The sequence below is a fragment of the Felis catus genome, chromosome B1, assembly GCF_018350175.1.
Source record: "Felis catus isolate Fca126 chromosome B1, F.catus_Fca126_mat1.0, whole genome shotgun sequence".
NCBI lineage: Eukaryota > Metazoa > Chordata > Mammalia > Carnivora > Felidae > Felis > Felis catus.
The window spans coordinates 184,952,980-184,970,914 of NC_058371.1; the positions used below are offsets into that span (position 1 = coordinate 184,952,980).

General features: G+C 50.9%; 1 long non-coding RNA gene across 1 annotated transcript; it reads left to right on the forward strand.

Annotated features, from left to right (window-relative positions):
* The first annotated feature begins 14,223 nt into the window (after positions 1-14,223).
* On the forward strand, positions 14,224-17,454 carry LOC123385098. Its single transcript, XR_006597177.1, has 3 exons — positions 14,224-14,524; positions 15,329-15,380; positions 15,593-17,454. It is a non-coding gene; the product is annotated as an uncharacterized LOC123385098 (long non-coding RNA).
* Positions 17,455-17,935: the final 481 nt, after the last annotated feature.

Sequence of the window (17,935 nt, forward strand, 5' to 3'; positions counted from 1 at the left end):
AATAAAATGGGGGTGATAACAACAGGCTCTACCCCATAGGATTGGGGATAACGCATGTCAAGTGCATACCCTGGTGCTGTGCATGGGGTCAGCACTCTTCCAGAGCCGATGAACTCCCCGTTCTGTACCTCATCGGCGCCCACCTCCAAGCTCAGGTTCTGAACCTGACCTGAGTGTTGGTGTTGGTGGTGGGGGGAGGGGGGTAATTGTCTATCAGCCAAATATGCTCCTCTAATTCCTGAGGACTAAGAGGGTGTGAACTTTGGAAAGAGTGTTCCAATCCTATCACCCCAAGAATTCAGACCCAGGCCAGGAGTCATGGTCTACGGGCCCCTGGCATCACCAGGGAAGACTGGGATGGAGGCCAGAAGAAGACGCCTGGGAGCACACAAAGCTGCTGAAGAGCTGAATCCAGGAAAAAGCCCTGAGTCTGTCTGCTCAGCATGTGGGCGGCTGGCCTAGATTTGCCCAAATCTGGCTCCCTGCTCTCCCCTTTCAGAAGCAGATGCTTGTGGCTTGGCACATGTTTCTGGGATCCTCTAGAGACCCACCTCAGATGATTCTACACTCTGGAGGTAGGAAGGGGGCGGCTCCAGAGGTGAGAGCAGGGCTCTCAGGACCCAGGATACTAAGAGGAGGCCTGAAGTTCCCCTTGGTCAGCCGGAAGGTCCGCGCCTGCCCAGGTGACCCCTGACGCTCCCACTTACCATGAGTAAGGTGACACTTTGCGTAGAACCCTCGGTAACCAAGCAGACGAGGTCCTGGGGTGAAGTGCAAGTGAAGGAGGTCAGCTCTCGGCCGTGCCCACTCCATCCGACAGCCTCATTGTTGGTCAGTCGCCTCTTCTGTGCCCAGGGCTTGCTCTGGCCGTGACTTGGGGACCTTAATTATGGGAAGGAGCGGGTATGCTACAGAGCAAAGAGTGACTGCTTCTGCCTTGAGCATTCCTCTCTCCTGAGCCTGCCTCCTACCTTCTGACTCTGACTCAGACAGCAGTCATAGTTTGGTGTATGCAAATTACAGGTCACTAACTGGCCTTCAGTTCCATGGGATTCCCCAGGGCAATCCCCTTGGAAAGGACTACATCATTTATCTATCTGTCAAACTAAGATTTACTGAGCACTGGCTAGAGACCGCTAGCTTCTTTTCAGTATTTCCACCTCTCCCCTAGGACCCCAACTCTAACCGGGAGTAATGGCACCCTTCCAATGAATTCTATTTCCCAGCGTGCTTTGGAGTTAGGTGTAGAAACGTAGAAAGGTCAGGTCGATGAGAGGTAGGCTGAGTTACTGTATGTGACTTTTGGAAAGTTTCCTTAAAAGGCTACCTTTAAAAATTACTATTGTCCTGGGGCGCCTGGGTGGCTCAGTCCGTTAAGTGCCCTATTTTGGCTCAGGTCATAATCTGGCTTGTGAGCTGAAGCCCCATGTCGGGCTCTGTGCTGACAGCTCGGAGCCCGGAGCCTGCTTCGGATTCCGTGTCTCCCTCTCTCTCGGCCCCTCCACTGTTTGTTCTCTCTCTCTCTCTCTCTCTCTCTCTCAAAAATAAACATTAAAAATTTCTAAAAATAATAAAACTACTGTTGTCATGAACCCATTTGGTACACACAGCCAAACCTGCTCTAAGCTGATACTAGCCCCCCATATGCCACACATTCTTCCAGGTGGTGGTGACCCAGCAGTGAGACCTGTACACGTGACACATTACCTGTATACTCACATCCGAGTGGAGAAAGAGCTATAAATGAGGAAACACACTAATGCCAGGGAATAACCGTTGCCATGAAGTAAAGAGAACAAGGCAATATTGAGCGTGACAAGGTTCTCAGTCTGTCACAGGTAGTAACCAATTTAATTTTCACGTCAATTCTGTGAAGTAGGGACGATTATTATCCCCATCTGACAGATGGGGAAAACGGAGGCACAGAAAGATCAAGTTGCCTGCGAAAGGCACACGGCCAGGGAGTGGATGAAGCAGCACGCGAATCCTGACCCCCAGGCTCTCGGGTCCACACTCTAGCGGTGCGCCCTGCTGTCCCCTCACAGGCTAGAGGGAGAAAGTGCCGTTCCGGAACGGCCACTCGGCTGGTACTGGACCCTCTGATTCCCAGCCAGTGGTCTCAATACCAGTGTTGTCCCTCCTTGGGCATGGCCTTTTCAGCATGGTGGCTCTGGGGCCTGAGACTTCCTAAGGGATGACCCCCAGCCCCACCCCTACCCGCCCAGAGCCAGCAGCCAGAAAGTACCAGGTGGAATCTGCATGACCTTTCTGATTTCCTGTTAGCAGTCTCTCTTCCATTGCATTTTACTGGTTACAAGTGAGTCACAAATGCTGGCCCACCTTCAGGGGGAGGGGACATACACCTGCATCTTTCTCTGTAGGAAGGTCAGAGAATTTGTGGACATGTTTTAAAGAGGCACCCATATCAATAAGGCATGCACTTAGTAACAGTCACAATGGGGGCCTCTGGGAAGCACGCAGAATGCAGATGTGATGGCTGGAACTCAAGCAATCAGCTTGGACCATGGAGGCTCCACAGAGAGACACCAGGAACAATGAGCACAGCACAGACAATAGGGACCATAGGTAGTCAGTCTTTCCAGACCTAAGCTAACATGGATAGGAAGCAGAAGGGGCCTTTGTGCTGTCCTGGGCATGGATTCCAGTGTTCAGAGTTGGCTGGGTCCCATCCCTGACCCTGATGGACCTGGGAGCTGCCAACCATTGCACGAGCTGACTTGGTAAGAGCTGAAGGGCTGTGCCTTGTGCCGATGTGCCCAGGCTCACGGGGTGTCCACAGCAGAGTGGCTGTAGAGGTCTACTGCCCCCAGATAGGCAAGACCACTCACAGATGAGCTGGTGGGAGCATCAGCGACTGCTTCCAAACACTGACATCTTGGAAGAAGCAGTTTTGAGATCAACTTACTTTTACAGGAACTAGCCCCACACCCAGGATGGCCTTCTAAAGAGAGTCCCTGGAGGGTCCCCAAAGCTGTAAAATTGCCTAAGGTTTGGGGAGTAGGAACCAGTGCAGGAGAAGTTGGGGACCTGCTCCAAACATCTTCCAAGCCCTCCACTCCCCCTCACCCCACCTCCCACATACCACCTAGGCAACTATGGGCTACTGGCTCCAAGAATATCACTGGCTGGTTCATGGAACAACAAAGGTAGGAATAGTTGCTATTTACTAAGGGCCTAGGCTTACTTTTTGTGACCCCCACCTCCACACCATTCCCCTGGCCTTCTCTTCTGCCAGGGAGCTGCCCCCAGCCCCCCTCTCTTGTAGACCACTGTCGGGGCCTTGGGGAAGGCTTCCTGAGACCGGGGGCATCTAAGTGGAGAGTCAGAGGATTTCATTAACTGGGATGTCCTTCGTCCCTCTTTACTGTTTCACATTCAGTGTATCAGTTAGGGTGGCCGTAACAAAGTGCCACCAAGTAGGCTTGAACAACGGAAATGTATTGTCTCACGGTTCGGGAAGCTGGAAGTCCAAGATCAAGATGTCAGCTCGGTTGGTACCTTCGGAGGCTGTGAGGGAGAATCCGTTCCGTGCCTCTCTCCCAGATTCTGGTGGTTTGCTGGCAACCTTTGGTCTTTCTTGGCTTCTAATACATCATCCTGATCTCTGTCTTTGTCTTTATGCCTCCTCATGGCATTTTCCCTACGTGTGTCTGTGTCCAAATTTCCTTTTTATAAGCACACCAGTCATATCGGATATGGCCTCATCTTAACTAATTACTTCTGCAGTGACCCTGGTTCCAAATAAGGTCAGTCAGCTTCTGACATCCTGGGGATTAGGACTTCAACATGTGAATTTTAGAGGGACGCATTTCAACACACAACATTAAGTCTTTCCTTATGGCTGATGCTTCCACGGAAGTGATTTCTGTTCCTGCCACCATCTGAGACTGGGCCTGTGGCTCCTGAAAAGACCGACGGGGAGTGAAGCAGGAGGCAGGAAAGGAGCCTGATTCGCTAGGCTTCCATAATGGCAGGACCTATCAGTGATACTGGAGTCACCTAAACAGGCTTTATAAACTACTAATCGGATAAAAACATTTTAGCAGAAAAATTGAAAAATCATCTCCCATAATCCTGTCATATCATAAAGAGCTTTTAAAACTGAGTTCAGAAAAAGTGGCGAAGAATGGACAGGTCAGTATAGCATACTGGATAAGGACATGGGTTTGAATACCAGCTCTGCCATTGTGCTGTGTGACCTTGGAGAAATGACTCACCTTCTCTATGCTTCAGTTTCCTCATCTGCATGACAAGGTTAATAGCTGTACCTTCTTCACTGAGTTTTTTGAAAGAATCACGTCCAACATGTTGTAGGTTCTTCAGCAGATGCAGCTGTTATTCTAGAGGATGTGAGCATGTGTGGAAGCCCGGAACAGACCACAATCACACTTAGTTTGCTTCTAGCTTCTTTGGAGAGGCTTGCCTTTAAACAATTGTTCAGGGAATAAGCGAACTGATTCTTAAGAGCAGGAAGATAGTGAAAGCATATGGAGCTACTTTAGTGCCATTCCCAAGGCTCAGCTAAATTGTACTCCAGGACATTGAAAAACTTGTGGATGTGGCCATAGAGCTGCTGTCAGAGTCCTATGAGGAATCAAAAGAGGGGAGTCGTGAGAGACAGCCAGAGATGGAAAGGGTTTTTCTAGTTCTTTTTGTAAGGAGAAAGGGATATATTGTAGAAACCCCAGACTGTGTGATAATAATCCCTTATAAAAATATCCGACAGTTTGGACATACCTGGATTAGAAGAAAGAAGTGATCACCAGGTACTCTCATGGGTTCACCACAAACAAGTCATGCCAAATCCCTTTAAACTCTTTTGGGGATGGGGTCACTATGGGTCTGGGAAATGCTGAAGACTTGGTAGACCTTGATCTTGTGAGATCTTTATCAGAGACACTAACAACAGCTTTTTGGACAAGATGAAGAAATGTGGTCTGGCTATGTAGCACAGATAGATTGATTCATCTTTGGTTGTAGCCAAAGAATGTTGAATAATGACCAGTGTGAGAGAAAGGTCTTAAGAGCTGAGTCTTGGGCCCAAATATATCTCTATTGCATTTTAGAAATAGATACCATGCTCTCCAACACTATTCCTATTATTCTGGGGCTTTTTCCCCCCTCTGAGCATTATTTTAAAGTTTGTTTATTTATTTGTAGAATCATGTTAAAATAGTAACAACAAGGAGGATAATTTTGCTTTTGTGTTTTTTGCTTTTTTTTTTTTACTTAAAGTTTCCCCCCATGGTGAAATGTTTCATTAAAATTCAGTTTGGCAATAATTTCATGTTTCATGTAATACTGACGTCCTTGCAGCAACTTGCTACTGAAGAAAAAAGCTAGTTGGTCAATAAGGATTCTCTTCCGCTCTTGTTCTTTGGGAAAAAAAAAATTGCTGAATACCAACAATGTGCCAGGCACGGTGCTGGGCACAAGAGAATCACAGGACCAGAAAATCAAAAGGAACCTGGAGTTTCTAGAGTAAGTGCAAAAGGCCTTCTCCTGGTAACATAGGAGTTACTGAAGCGTTTTAATGAAAACTCATGCTATACAGCCATCCTCAAAAAGGTTTGCAAGCTTCCTTACCCTTTGTGCTGGGGTTTTACTTTTGAAATAAAAGCTGATCTCATGGGAAAGGCCATAAAACCAAAATTGCAGTCCAGGCATTTTTTTTTTTTTTTTTTTAAAGCAAGAAGAATGTTCAGAAAAGAAGTTCTGATTACATTTGGCCAACTCTCCAAAACAAGCAAACAGCCCCGACCTCTCTCCCTCCTCATCGCCCCCCCCCCACTCCCATCCCCACCGCCCAACAATTAAAAATCCAAATGGCCCCCCAGACTTGGAGTCAGGCTCCTGCCCTGCCTCAGACAGCCTCTTTCCTGGCCCTGGCTGTGGTATGCTGTGGTGGGACCAGCTGTGCACACTGTTCCCTGAATATCACAGGGACATTTGTGCCTGTAAGTGGAGTGGAACAGAACGTGGATCATAGCTGTGACAAGCCAGGAGCCCACGTCCCTGAGTTTCTCACTGCAGCTGCTTTTCTTCACTTCATGGACTATGCAGCCTGTTTTCTAAAAATGACAGGCCAAATTTAAAAAGAGAAGGAGGGGGTCTCCTGTTTTGGCCTAGCCCCCCCCCCCCCCCCCCCACGCCTCCCTTGCACCCTCTAGAAGACTTGGCAGTTCTCGCAATCAGGGCTGAACTGGAATCGCGTGATCCAAATGGCGGTGTGGAGTCAAAGTCAGGGTTGCCCTGGGCTGCTGGGAGTTTGCGGGGTCGGGGTCACACGCTTTTGTGCACGTGGCTGCGAGGACTTTCCAGCAATAGGAACTGCCTCCCACACGATCTGGTGCGGTGGCTACCCTTTCGGGGTGCCCGGGCAACCCCTCCAGACCAAGTGACCCACATTTCTCCACCCTCTCAGAATCTTCCCAGGGGTTTCTGAACCACTGAGGTGGAGAGAGCTTGGGGTTCACCACTGGGGAGACCCGGGTTTGCAACTTGATTTTCCTGCTACCTTTTGATAGGGGTCCTTGAGGAAGTTCCTTAAGTTCTTACAACTGGTTTCTCGGCGATAAAATGGGGGATGACAGTAACTACCTTTCAAGGCTGGGAGGCCCCAAGGACAGACTACGTTAGTGTTTGACTCACAGTAAGAGTTCAATAAACAGTTGCTGCTCATTCCTATCAGGGTTTCAACGTTTGTTTATTTTTGGGACAGAGAGAGACAGAGCATGAACGGGGGATGGGCAGAGAGACAGGGAGACACAGAATCGGAAACAGGCTCCAGGCTCTGAGCCATCAGCCCAGAGCCCGACGCGGGGCTCGAACTCACGGACCGCGAGATCGTGACCTGGCTGAAGTCGGACACTTAACCGACTGCGCCACCCAGGCGCCCCACCTATCGGGGTTTTTAATCATTGCCAGACGCTTATGGATGTCGAGCTCACAGGAGCCTCCTCCGTGTTCTGCGGGCTGTGTTTGGAGGTACAGGAACGCATCTTCTCTCTCTTGTCGGCTCTGCGCCGCAGCGTGTGGGCTTCAGGCTCAGCCTCCGCTGGAGCCTCTCTGCTCACTCCCCATTCATACTCTCACTCATATTCAGGGCGAGAGGAAGCGCGAAAACCCGCTCGCAGCGCGTAAATGGCCACGGTGCCGTCACGTGTCCATTCTTGACCAATCACTCTAGCAGTGCGAGTGTGGGGCTCTGATTGGTTCAGGACTGGGTCAGATGTTCCGTCGCAGAGCCAATGGCGGAGCGTGAACTGAAGAGCAGGGCCGGAGCCAGGGGAAGAGTGTCCCCCCGAAGCGGAGTGCTGGGTGCGGTTCCGTGGACGTTGGGACAAACACGGGGGTTGCTTGCCTCCTGCAGCCTGCCTTACTCGTAGTTAACTATAACTGAACAAAGAAAGAAGTCAGACCACAGGGAACAGGAAAGTGGAAAGGGACAAGAAAGCAGGCTTTCAATGCCTTTGTCTGCTCTGTTGATTGTAACATTGCTTGTTAATTCTTTACACACCTGTATTCCATTCCTGGCTGCTCAGTGAACAGATTCGAATCTCTTTCTTTGTTCATGCTCTTCCATCTACCTAGTGCCATATCCCTCCCTCTACGTGCAGGCTTCTAAAGTCTACCCATCCTTCAAGAGCCTGCTCAAATCCTCCTACTCCGGAAAGCCTTCTGGGAACCCCTTGCTCCTTTACCTTCTACCCATGGCCAAAGTTTGGATTTCTGGCACTATCACCTGTGCCTCTTTTATAGCGTGTATCACTTCCTATCTTGTGCTATCATTCTAGTACATACAACTGCTTCTACTATTAGTCTATGATCTTCTTGAGGACTGAGTTTTTCAGCTTAGTGCCTTCATTACTATAATAACGTTATTTGTCAACTTGGTTGGGCCATGGTGCCTAGACATTTGGTCAAACGTTATTTCGGACGCTTCTGTGAGATGTTTTCGGATGATATTAACATTTAAATCAGGTGACAGTGAGTAAAGTGGATTGTCCTCCATAAAGTGGGTGAGCCTCATCCAATCAGTTGAAGGCCTGAATAGAATAAGACTCACCTCCACTGAGCAAGAGGGACTTCTTCCAGCAGATGGTCTTTGGACTTGAATGGCAACATTAGCTCCTCCTGGATGTCCAGCCTGCTAGTCCGCCCTGTAGATTTTGGACTTGCCAGCCTCCGTAATTGTAAGTAGATTCCTTAAAATAAAGCCCTCTCTTTATTATTTTTTTTTAAGTTTATTTGTTTTGAGACAGAGACAGCATAAGTTGGGGAGGGGGGACAGAGAGAGAGAATCCCAAACAGGCCCCACACTGTTAGCGCAGAGCAACATGGGGCTAGAACTCACGAAACCATGAGATCGTGACATGAGCCAAAACCAAGAGTTGGATGCTTAACTGACTGAGCCACCCAGGCACCCCTAAAGCTCTCTCTTTATATACAAATATCATATCAGCTCTGTTTCTGTGGCATACCCTGGATTTGGCAATTACCTAGCAGAGTGCCTGGGAAAAAGGAGGAGCTAGGTAAGTGTTTTTCAATAAGTGAGTGAATGAATGAATGAATGGATGAATGAATCATGCATGGTCATCGGGTGCTATGTATCTAAGGGAAAATCTGTCTTTGCAACCAAAGCTAATGGGACCATATATGGGCACATGCTTTGTGGAAGGCCAAGCCCTGCACAAATATTTGTCATGATAATTGTTACTTCTCCCACCGCTATCACCACCACCACTCTGGCTACTGGTTCCGGGGCTTATGCCATTGCTGGCCTTACTGTGGTCTGCAGCTCTTGTCCTCATGGGCCTCCAGACACCTCCTTCTTAAGAACCACCCCTCTCCTGTTTCCCCAACTGCCTAGTACTGAGTTCATCAGTGGTGTTTAAGATCCAGCCTCCCTCTTGCATCTGGGCCATGTTGTTTGAAGTTCTGCCTCAATTTGATGAAAGGAAGCCGTGAGAAGGGGGCATTCACCGTTCCCTTGTCTTTCTCATGAACAAATCATGCAGGCATGGAAGAGCCAAGCTATATTAGCAGATGGGGGGGATGGGGGGGCGTCTTTTTGGCCAATATATGTGGTGATAGGAGAAAGCCAAACCCATGTTGTTGCCAAGATGTGTTACTGTCTCTACTGAAAAGCCTTTGCTGAAACTATGGAGACAATAAAAAGATCAGTAGTTGCCAGGGGTGGAGGTGAGGAGGGGAGGGATGAACAGGCAGAGCACAGAGGATTTTTAGGGCAGTGAAGATATCCTATATGATAGTATAATGATGGATACGTGTCATTATACATTTGTCTAAACCCACTGAATGTCCAACACCAGGAGGGAACCCTCAGGTAAACTGTGGACTCTGGGTGATTATGATGTGTCACCGTAGGTTTGTCCTTAATAAAAAAAAAAAAAATGTACCATTCTGATAAGTGATGTTGATAAGCGGGGAGGCTACGCATGTGGAGGGGGAGGGGGATATATGGGAAATCTCGGCACCTTCCTCCCAATTTTATTGTAAACCTAAAACTGCACTAAAAAATAAAATCTTAAAACACACACACACACACACACACACACACACGCACACACACACAGCCTTTGTTGAATGAGAACAATTTCTGAAACCAGTGAAAGGCCCCGGATGAAAAATCGCCCCGATTTATTGCAAGGCCAAACAGCTTGGATCAGACGAGGGGGTCTGGCAGCTCCTCTGGAGAACAGCTGGGAGATCAATTTGGGTATGGGTTTATTAGCCATGCGTCGGGCTTGGAAGGGTTTCTTTGGGGAAAAGGGGTCTTGGGCAGGGGACCGAAGCCGCTGTGAATAATCCTGACCGCACATGCGTTGCTGGGGGAGCTTTAACTGCCTCAGCTGTGCCTTGTCACTCAGCCAGCTCAACGGAGCCTCGGCAGATAAGAAACAGCAACCCGGGGCCAGCCGGCGGACTCCAGCCCGATGAGGCCTGGATGGGGTTCTCTTGTTGTCGGAGTCTCAGCCTCTCCGAGCCTCCCTGGTGGAAGAGGCCCGGGAAAGCCATGGGGTCCAATGGTTGTCGGACGAGAGGAGACCCGTGAGGCTTTCTGGGGTGAGGATGTGCCACCCAAGGACATAGAAGGGCAGCTTCCACACAGTTGCACACCTACCATTTGCCGGCCCTGGTGCCTACCCCCCAGGAGCTAGAGTCCTCCCAGGGCCGAGGGCGAGGGCTCACCAGGGCTTCCATGAAAAGCCATTTGGCCCTCCCAGGCAGTTAGCTCTTTGCTTGAGCTTTGATGCTATTTTGCTTTTTCCCTCGTTTGTTGGTTCACTCGTTCACTCATTCGCTCGTTCATTCCGTTTACAAAGACGGTATTTGCATCCTGAGTGCCTGCCCTTATAAAAAATCTAGATACAGAAGGGTAGAAAGAGGAATACAGAACACCCCATGAACCGGAAACAAACTCTTTGAACATTCTGACATGGGACAGTGAAGTTTTCGACACCTTTCTCTATGTACACAGTCACGTGGACATCTGGGTGTCACTTGACGTAATGAGACATTTTCTGGTTTTGCATGTTTTTTTTTATTCAACAATGTCACGGAGAGCCTCCAACAACGACTGCAAATACACAGCAACATTTTAAATGGATGCTTAGGGTCCTCAGTATTCTGTTCTATCAAAACGCTGCGTGGGCCACCCACGGATGGCCTTGTAGGTTGCTGCTGGGCTTTTGCTCTGATAACCGTCCCCCTCCCCACACGCACCTACACCATCCACACCCTCACCTCGTCCTGCCCGTTTGAGTCACACTCTGGCTGCCCAGTGCCTCGCTCCACGCCCAGGTATAGGAGGTTCTCAGCAGATGTTTGAGGAACAACTCAGGTGAAGAGCTTTGTGTCTTCGTTCAGTTATCTCCTTAGAAAAAGTGTCCTAGAACTAGAATTTTAGGATCGAAGGGAATAGACATTTTTATTCTGGTCATGTATTGCCAGATTGCTCTCCAGAACGGCCCTGCCCATTTGCAGTCCTACACACCCCGTCAGAACTTCTCCCCACCTCTGCCAAAGCTGGGTGTTTTCCTTTTTTTCAACCCATGCCAATCCAATAGATTGGCTGCTTCATCCTTTATCCTCAGCGCTATTTATCAATTTCGGTTAAAATTATTTCTCTACCTTCTTTCTTCTCATTAGCAGCTAGCTTAGGGCCTGAAGCAAAGTTAGGACTTCATACATATGCAACACAGTAGCTCGAAAATATTTATAAAGTCCGTCATGCTAGGCGTCGTTTCTGCTGCTGCCCCCACGGACACCCAGCGTGTGACAAGGAGTCGGGGGAGGCACCTGCCTTGGGGAGAAATAAGCGGGAGGGAGAACTCAGGAAAGCAAGGGTCATCCCGACCAGTGAATTGCAGAGACTGCACTTGATCGTAGCCAAAAGGCCGAGAAGCGATTGTGAATTGCAGAGACTGTATCCCATGTCTAAGGGATAGAAACGGGGAAGCATCGGGGCGCCTGGGTGGCTTCGTCAGGTGAGCGTCTGACTCTTGGTTTCTCGGCTCCGGTCCGTGACCTCATGGTTCGTGAGTTTGAGCCCCCCACTGTCAGTGTGGAGAGTGTTTGGGACTCTCTCTCCCTCTCTCTCAGCCCCTCCCCACTCACGCTCCCTCTCTCTCTTTCTTAAAATAAATAAATCAATTTTTAAAAATTAAAAAAAAAAAAAGAAGCACAGAACATCTGTAACACCTACCTGCCCCCCCCCCCCCCGCCCCGCCATGGGCACCGTTGCCCTAACCCTCAAGGAGAGATTCCACGCAGTAGGAAGGGACTGCAGGTAGCAACCCCACTTCCTAAACCACAGCTGAGAAGCACCTACAAGAGAACCCTGCATGGTACTTGTTTAACGCGTATTTTCCTGGGTCCACCCAAAGGGACTCAGTGAGAACCCCTGCAGCTTGGACCGGTCCTGCCACAGCCACCAGGAAATTCCTTTACACACCGCAACAGAGGAACCGTCACTCGTGGCCCACCCGATAGGTGCTGGAGTGAAACGCTCAGTCAGAGAAAGGGGACTTCGGGTTTAGACGGAAACAAATAACCAGGTTGTCTGGAACCCTCGCTTCACTCACGCACCCTCACGTTAGCCCGTGGGTCCGGTGTCCAGCAGACCGCGAGGAAAATCTCTCTTCCCGGTTCCTGTGTTACCTTGCCGTGGACAACCATGCTTTCGTCCAAGGGATTTAGAGAACCAAGCCAAGTGTGGATGCGGATGTGCCTTTCCCGTAGCCACACTCGCCCTGACACCCCGGGGAGCCTCTGTGTGGCCAAATTGTCCACGAAATGGGAAATTCTCTTGGGCTTTCTTGGGATAATTGGGGGAGGGCCTCCATACACCTGTTCAGGGGCCACAGAGAAGAGCACAGTCCTGCCTCCACCTCTGTCCTTGGAGCCACGTTTCCCTTTCCGGGTGGGGACAGTTCCTCTCGGGGGAGTTGGCGAGGGCAGAGCGTGGGGGACAGTCGCAGCTGCTGGAACCTTCCCAGGTAGCTGCCCCTAGAGCTGAGGAATGGGCCTCCCAAATGTGGGCAGACTGTGGAAAATTCAATTTCTGCTTGTTGCCTCCTGCGGCTTTCAACTGGCCGGCCGCAGAGGTGAAGCCGGGAAGAGCTATGGAAATGTCAGAAAGCAGGTGACGCGGCTAAATCATCACACAGGCGTCCATACGTCCTGATCTTGCTTTACCGATAGTCTTGGCTCGGGGACCCCACTCCTGATGGAGGACGGGGCGGGGGGTGCAGGGGAAGCTGTGATTTCAGAGAGACTGCCAGATGGCCGTGAGAGGCCCAGTGCACACATGTCACGCAGACTGACAGCATCGGGAATTATGCAGATGGCGGTGGAACCCTTTAGCTACGGCGGATGGCGTTTCTGCAATTCACTGAATACCTATGTGGGAAGTAATGCACCTTGGTAACTGACCGTAAACTCTTACTAAAGGTCTGATACGCCAAGACGGGGTGCCTTTTCCAGCAGCGAAGATGGCCGGTAAGTCAGCATATCCGGATAATGTTTGTTGGAACCATCTTTCCCTGGAACCAAATAAAGCAGTTGCTCTTTCGAGTTCGCTGACTTAAGGCCAGATGAGGGAGGAATAGAAAAAGGGCAACTGGCTTTGCCGTGGGCCTCCTACTCTGTCTTGTTCTTCTCTGCCGTCCCCTCACCTAGAAAACATTCTTCCTCTCCTTTAAATAACCATTCAATCTACCCCTGCCTTCAAGAAGCCTTCCCGGATTTACCATGCCCCAAAGACCAACACCCTTTTCTTGGAATGTGCTTTTAAATATTTTTTTTTTAACATTTATTTATTATTGAGAGACAGAGACAGAGCATGAGCGGGGAAGGGGCGGAGAGAGACGGAGACATAGAATCTGGAGGGGCTCCAGGCTCCAGGCTGTCAGCACAGAGCCTGACGTGGGACTCGAACTCACAAACCGTGAGATCATGACCTGAGCCAAAGTCGGACGCTTAACCGACTGAGCCACCCAGGCGCACCTAGAATATGCTTTTAAAACCAAGCACCCTCCAGTGCTGTATTCCTAGCTCTCTCTCCTACTCTCTCCTACTGACTGTGCAGCCCTCAGGGCTGCTAAGAGGAGGGAATGAGTTAATAATGTGCTAAGAACGTAGAGGAAGACTCATTATATATAACTAGTATATATAACACATAACATATATATACATCTACAACATACAATATACATCTGTTATAGGTAAATATAATATTACATCCATATTATATACAATAAAATAATCATTAGTAGTCGTTCAACGAATATTCACCCACTATGTGCCAAGCATGGTGATGGCCCCTGGCAATGGGGGTAAGAGGGAGGGGGAATAAATATAAAGCAAAATAAAATGTCTCCCATTCTCCTCAGCGAGTAACAAACACCCAGAATGGGGGTAGGGTGCGTGTGCAACTTGATCAAACACAAAGTTAAAAAAAAAAAAAAAAAAGTCCTTTCTAAGCAGAGGGGGTGGGGATGAGTCTCAGGGAGAGATCAGAGAAAGAAAGAAGAAACCCTTGAGTCATTCTAATTGCTGCAGAGGAGAGGACAGCTTCCTGGAAAATGTGAACGTGTGCAGGACGATGACGGATAAGCAGGATTTGCCAGGAAGAGGCAGGGTGGGGGTGGGTGGGGTGGGGGAGGATGGGCCGGACATCCCAGGAGCAGGGTGAGGGAGGGGACCAGAGGCGCTCAGCCTTCCAGAGTACAACTCGGTGAGCACCCACTGTGTGCCAGGCACTGTTCTAGGCCCTGGGAAGAGAGCAGTGACCAACATGGGTCACAAAAGCTGAGCTGGAGTTAAGAAGAAGGAGGATATAACACAAAGGAGGTGGAAATCCCTGTCCCGCCTTTCTGACCCCAAGAGGTCATGGAGAAAAATGGCACCAGACAGAGACTGAAAACGTCACGGACCTAGGTCGTTGCTCTTCCATTCCCTGCTGGCCGCTGGCAGAGTGAGTAGCTTTAGAAATATCCAGAGAAGCGTGGGTGTGCTAGATTTGCACGGGGCGCTCATGGCCGAGGGGAGGCAGCAGGCCTCCGGGGAACCCCGGCCCTCAGTCTGTCCATACAGCGACGCAGCGATGGGTGATGGTGGAGAGGCAGGGGTGGGGAGCCACGCCATCCCGAGGAGGTGTCCCCTGGGTTCCTGGGCTGGGATCTTCTTGCCTGCGCTAGGAAGAGAACAGTCTCCTGAAGCCAGGTGCTGTTGAGAGGACAGACGTTTTCCTAAATTCCTTTATTTCTCTCGTGAACACAGGCAGGCCCCCGAATGAGCAGCAGCGGGGAGAATGGGGAGTCAGGGCCCTGGTGGGACTGTGCATTTTTTTTTAAGGTCTGAGCCTGTCTTCCGAGGGGGGGTCTGAGGGAGTATGTGGAAACACAGAGCTTGGAGGGAGAGATGTGTCTCCTTAGGTGGCCAGAAAGAGGGCCCTTAGCCAAGAGTGTGGAAGTCAAGGCAGAGAGAGAGGCCAGGGAGCCGGAGCACGGGACCCCAGGCTTGTCTGGCCACCTGCGTGTCTGCAGCGGGAGGGCCGGAGCTCGCTTCCTGTGTTGCAGGGGTGGCCCCAGAGGTCGCAGCAAGCCCTGGGTCGGGAGACTTGGAGGGGAGCCCAGCCGAGTGCCTGTGGATCTGCCGGGGGCAAGGAAGGCAGGCCAGGCAAGGAGCTGGATGGGGACTGCTTTCTCCGCAGTGTTCCCCATTTTCGCTGCTCCCCTTCCACATCCTACTGAGAAGAGGCCCCTGATTTTTTTTTCAGGTAGTACACGGAGCCCTGGGTAGGAAATGACGGTTGACCTCAGCTCTTCATGGTAATCTCATCCTCCTTTGCTAGACATTACATTAACCAGCCTCCCATGCGGCTAGAGGTATTATCTTAGTTTGGGTATATGAAATGTGGGGGGAAAGTCTGTTGAGGAAATTTTAAGAGAGAGAGAGAGAGACAGAGACAGAGAGAGAGAGAAGGAAGAAGTTCTTTCTCATCGCCCCTCATAGCCATCTCTCTGCTCTGCCTTTGATGTAGCCATGATGTCTGGAGCTGCAGCAGCCATCTTGCTACCGTGAGGTGACAGGCATGAAGATGAAAAGACAACACTCACAGGTGGCAGAGTAAGAAGACAGAATCTGGGTCCTTTGCAACCCTGTTGAAAAACTAAGCCAGCCTTCAGACTGTCAACCTCTAGACCCTTTCTTGAGGTCTGAAAGCTGTGGCTGATGTGGATAAAAACAGGAAGAAAACAGGAAGGAATGACGCTTCTCTCCACCTCCTGCCTTCCATTTCCCCTCCGCCAATAGAACATGGACAGAGCTGAGCAGCTGCCCCAGGCCATCTGCCAGCTGCGGGCACATGGGACCCCAGGTGAGACCAGCCGAGGAACCAGCCCACCCACAGCGTTGTGAGAACTAACCCTTGGGGTGTCTATGCAGCAGTCCCCAACTGAAGCAATACACAGGGTGAGAACAGTCAACAAGGGTGGGGCCCTCAGCCTCGGGACTTGACGGGGTTGAGGCAGGCGGGAGGAATTCTGGGGAGGAGGAAGCCTCTGAGCGTCTGTTCTGACCTCTCCTCAAGGAGTCTCGACAAGATGACAAGACCACAGCTGGCAGTGGGTTTCTTTGGGTTGGAAACTCATACTTAACCGTATTCTCTCCTTCGCTCTCACTTCCCTCCCTCGGCCATGTGGCTCCATGCAACACATACGCCGGCCCCTCCTTCCCACAGTGCTCTTTGCCGGGTCCTCTTCTAGCCATTGGCATCCTCTGGGAACCGGTTAGGAACGTCAAGTTCTCAGACTCCGTCTCACTCCTGACTGAATCAGAAACCCGGGGGTGGGGCTCAGCACTCTGGGGTTCAGTGACTGTCCTGGCGATTTTGAGGACACGCTAAAGTTTGAGAACCACTCACTGGTCTAGCCAGTGAGCAAACAGATGAGCGACAGGTCCTTGCCAGCCCCCTTCTCGGCTTGGTTTGCCAAATCAGGGTGTGGTGTCGGAGGGGACGCGGATGTGTGGAGGGGACGGTCTGAATGCACGAGGATCTTTGCCCAACGAGAGAGAGAGAGAGAGAGAGAGAGGGAGGGAGAGAGGGGGGAAGGGGAGACCACCAGGCCCTCACCTAACAGATGAGAAACTGAACTTCAGCAGACTGGATAATTTCCCCAGACGCCAGCAGCTAGAATGTGCTAGGACCTCACCTCGGCCCCACGTCTGTCCGTCCCAGGATCTGCTCTGCCAACCAGTCAGCTCCACTGCCAGCCTCGTCATTATTTGCAAACCCGTTTCCCACTTTTCTTCAGGAAGCAGCAGAGAGAGACCTACCCAGGGCAGGCCCGTGGGCTCTGCGGGCGGAGAGCCAGTCAGGGGGGCGGGCTCGGTGCTGGGCTCCCATGACCTGCTCCCGTGTCTCTTTCTGTCCCTGAGTCCTTTGCTCTCAGGGCTCAGGGTGAAGCGCGGGGAAGGCGTGGGGGGATAAACAGCACCCGGCAATGCATCTCCCCGAGTTTATTTACTAAAACAACATTTTTTATTACCAGGACAAGTTCGCAGCGAGAATATGACAGCCTACATTTTATGTGGCCATTGATCTTTAATCCGAGCCCGCCTCGAGGTTTCCTATAAAATCAGGGCTTCCTGGCCCCAAATGTGATTCCGGCACCGGAATGAATGACGGCCCGGGCTGCTCTTTTCTCATCTGAAAAGGCTGAAATTGCTTTGTGTAAATGGGTGGAAAATGCTGATATTTGGATTCTATAAATAGCTCGCCTCCGGAGCGAGCAGCGCGGGGTTTCATCTGCGCGGTCTCCTTGGAGGGTTTGGGGCCTTATCACTTTTATCCAGGGTGCTGCATACAAATGAACCCCGCCGCAGCGCCCGGCCAGCAGTGAGCGTTAGGGACAGTGGGGCGCATCTGCGGGTCGCAAGTGAGGGGAGGGGGGGACGCGGCTGAGGGAGGCAGGGCATTGCCCATGAGGGCGGCAGGGGGCTGGAGATGGGCACACACACCTCCCTTTAGGGGAGAGGGAGCCGCGCAGCTCCTGTTCCCCACTTCCATTTGCAGTCTGTGCCTGCCTGCGTGGGAGAAGGTTCTATCTATAGCGCGCTATTTTTAGCTCCATCATCTGAAGAACCTGACAGCCAGTTAATGACTGGGACCCATCGTGGCGTGTCTGCCGCGCTGAGGAGTGCGCACGCCAGGAGCAGATGTGCTGAGGCTCAAGGTTGTTGCATCTGAAAATGCCCTTCCTTCCCTGGGAGGCGGACTGTTCAAGGAGCCTCGCCGCTGCCCCCCTCCCCCACCCCCGCCCCCACTTTCTGAGAACCCTCATGTGGCAGGGAGGGGGCATCGTGTTCACTTCTGGCGCAGTAA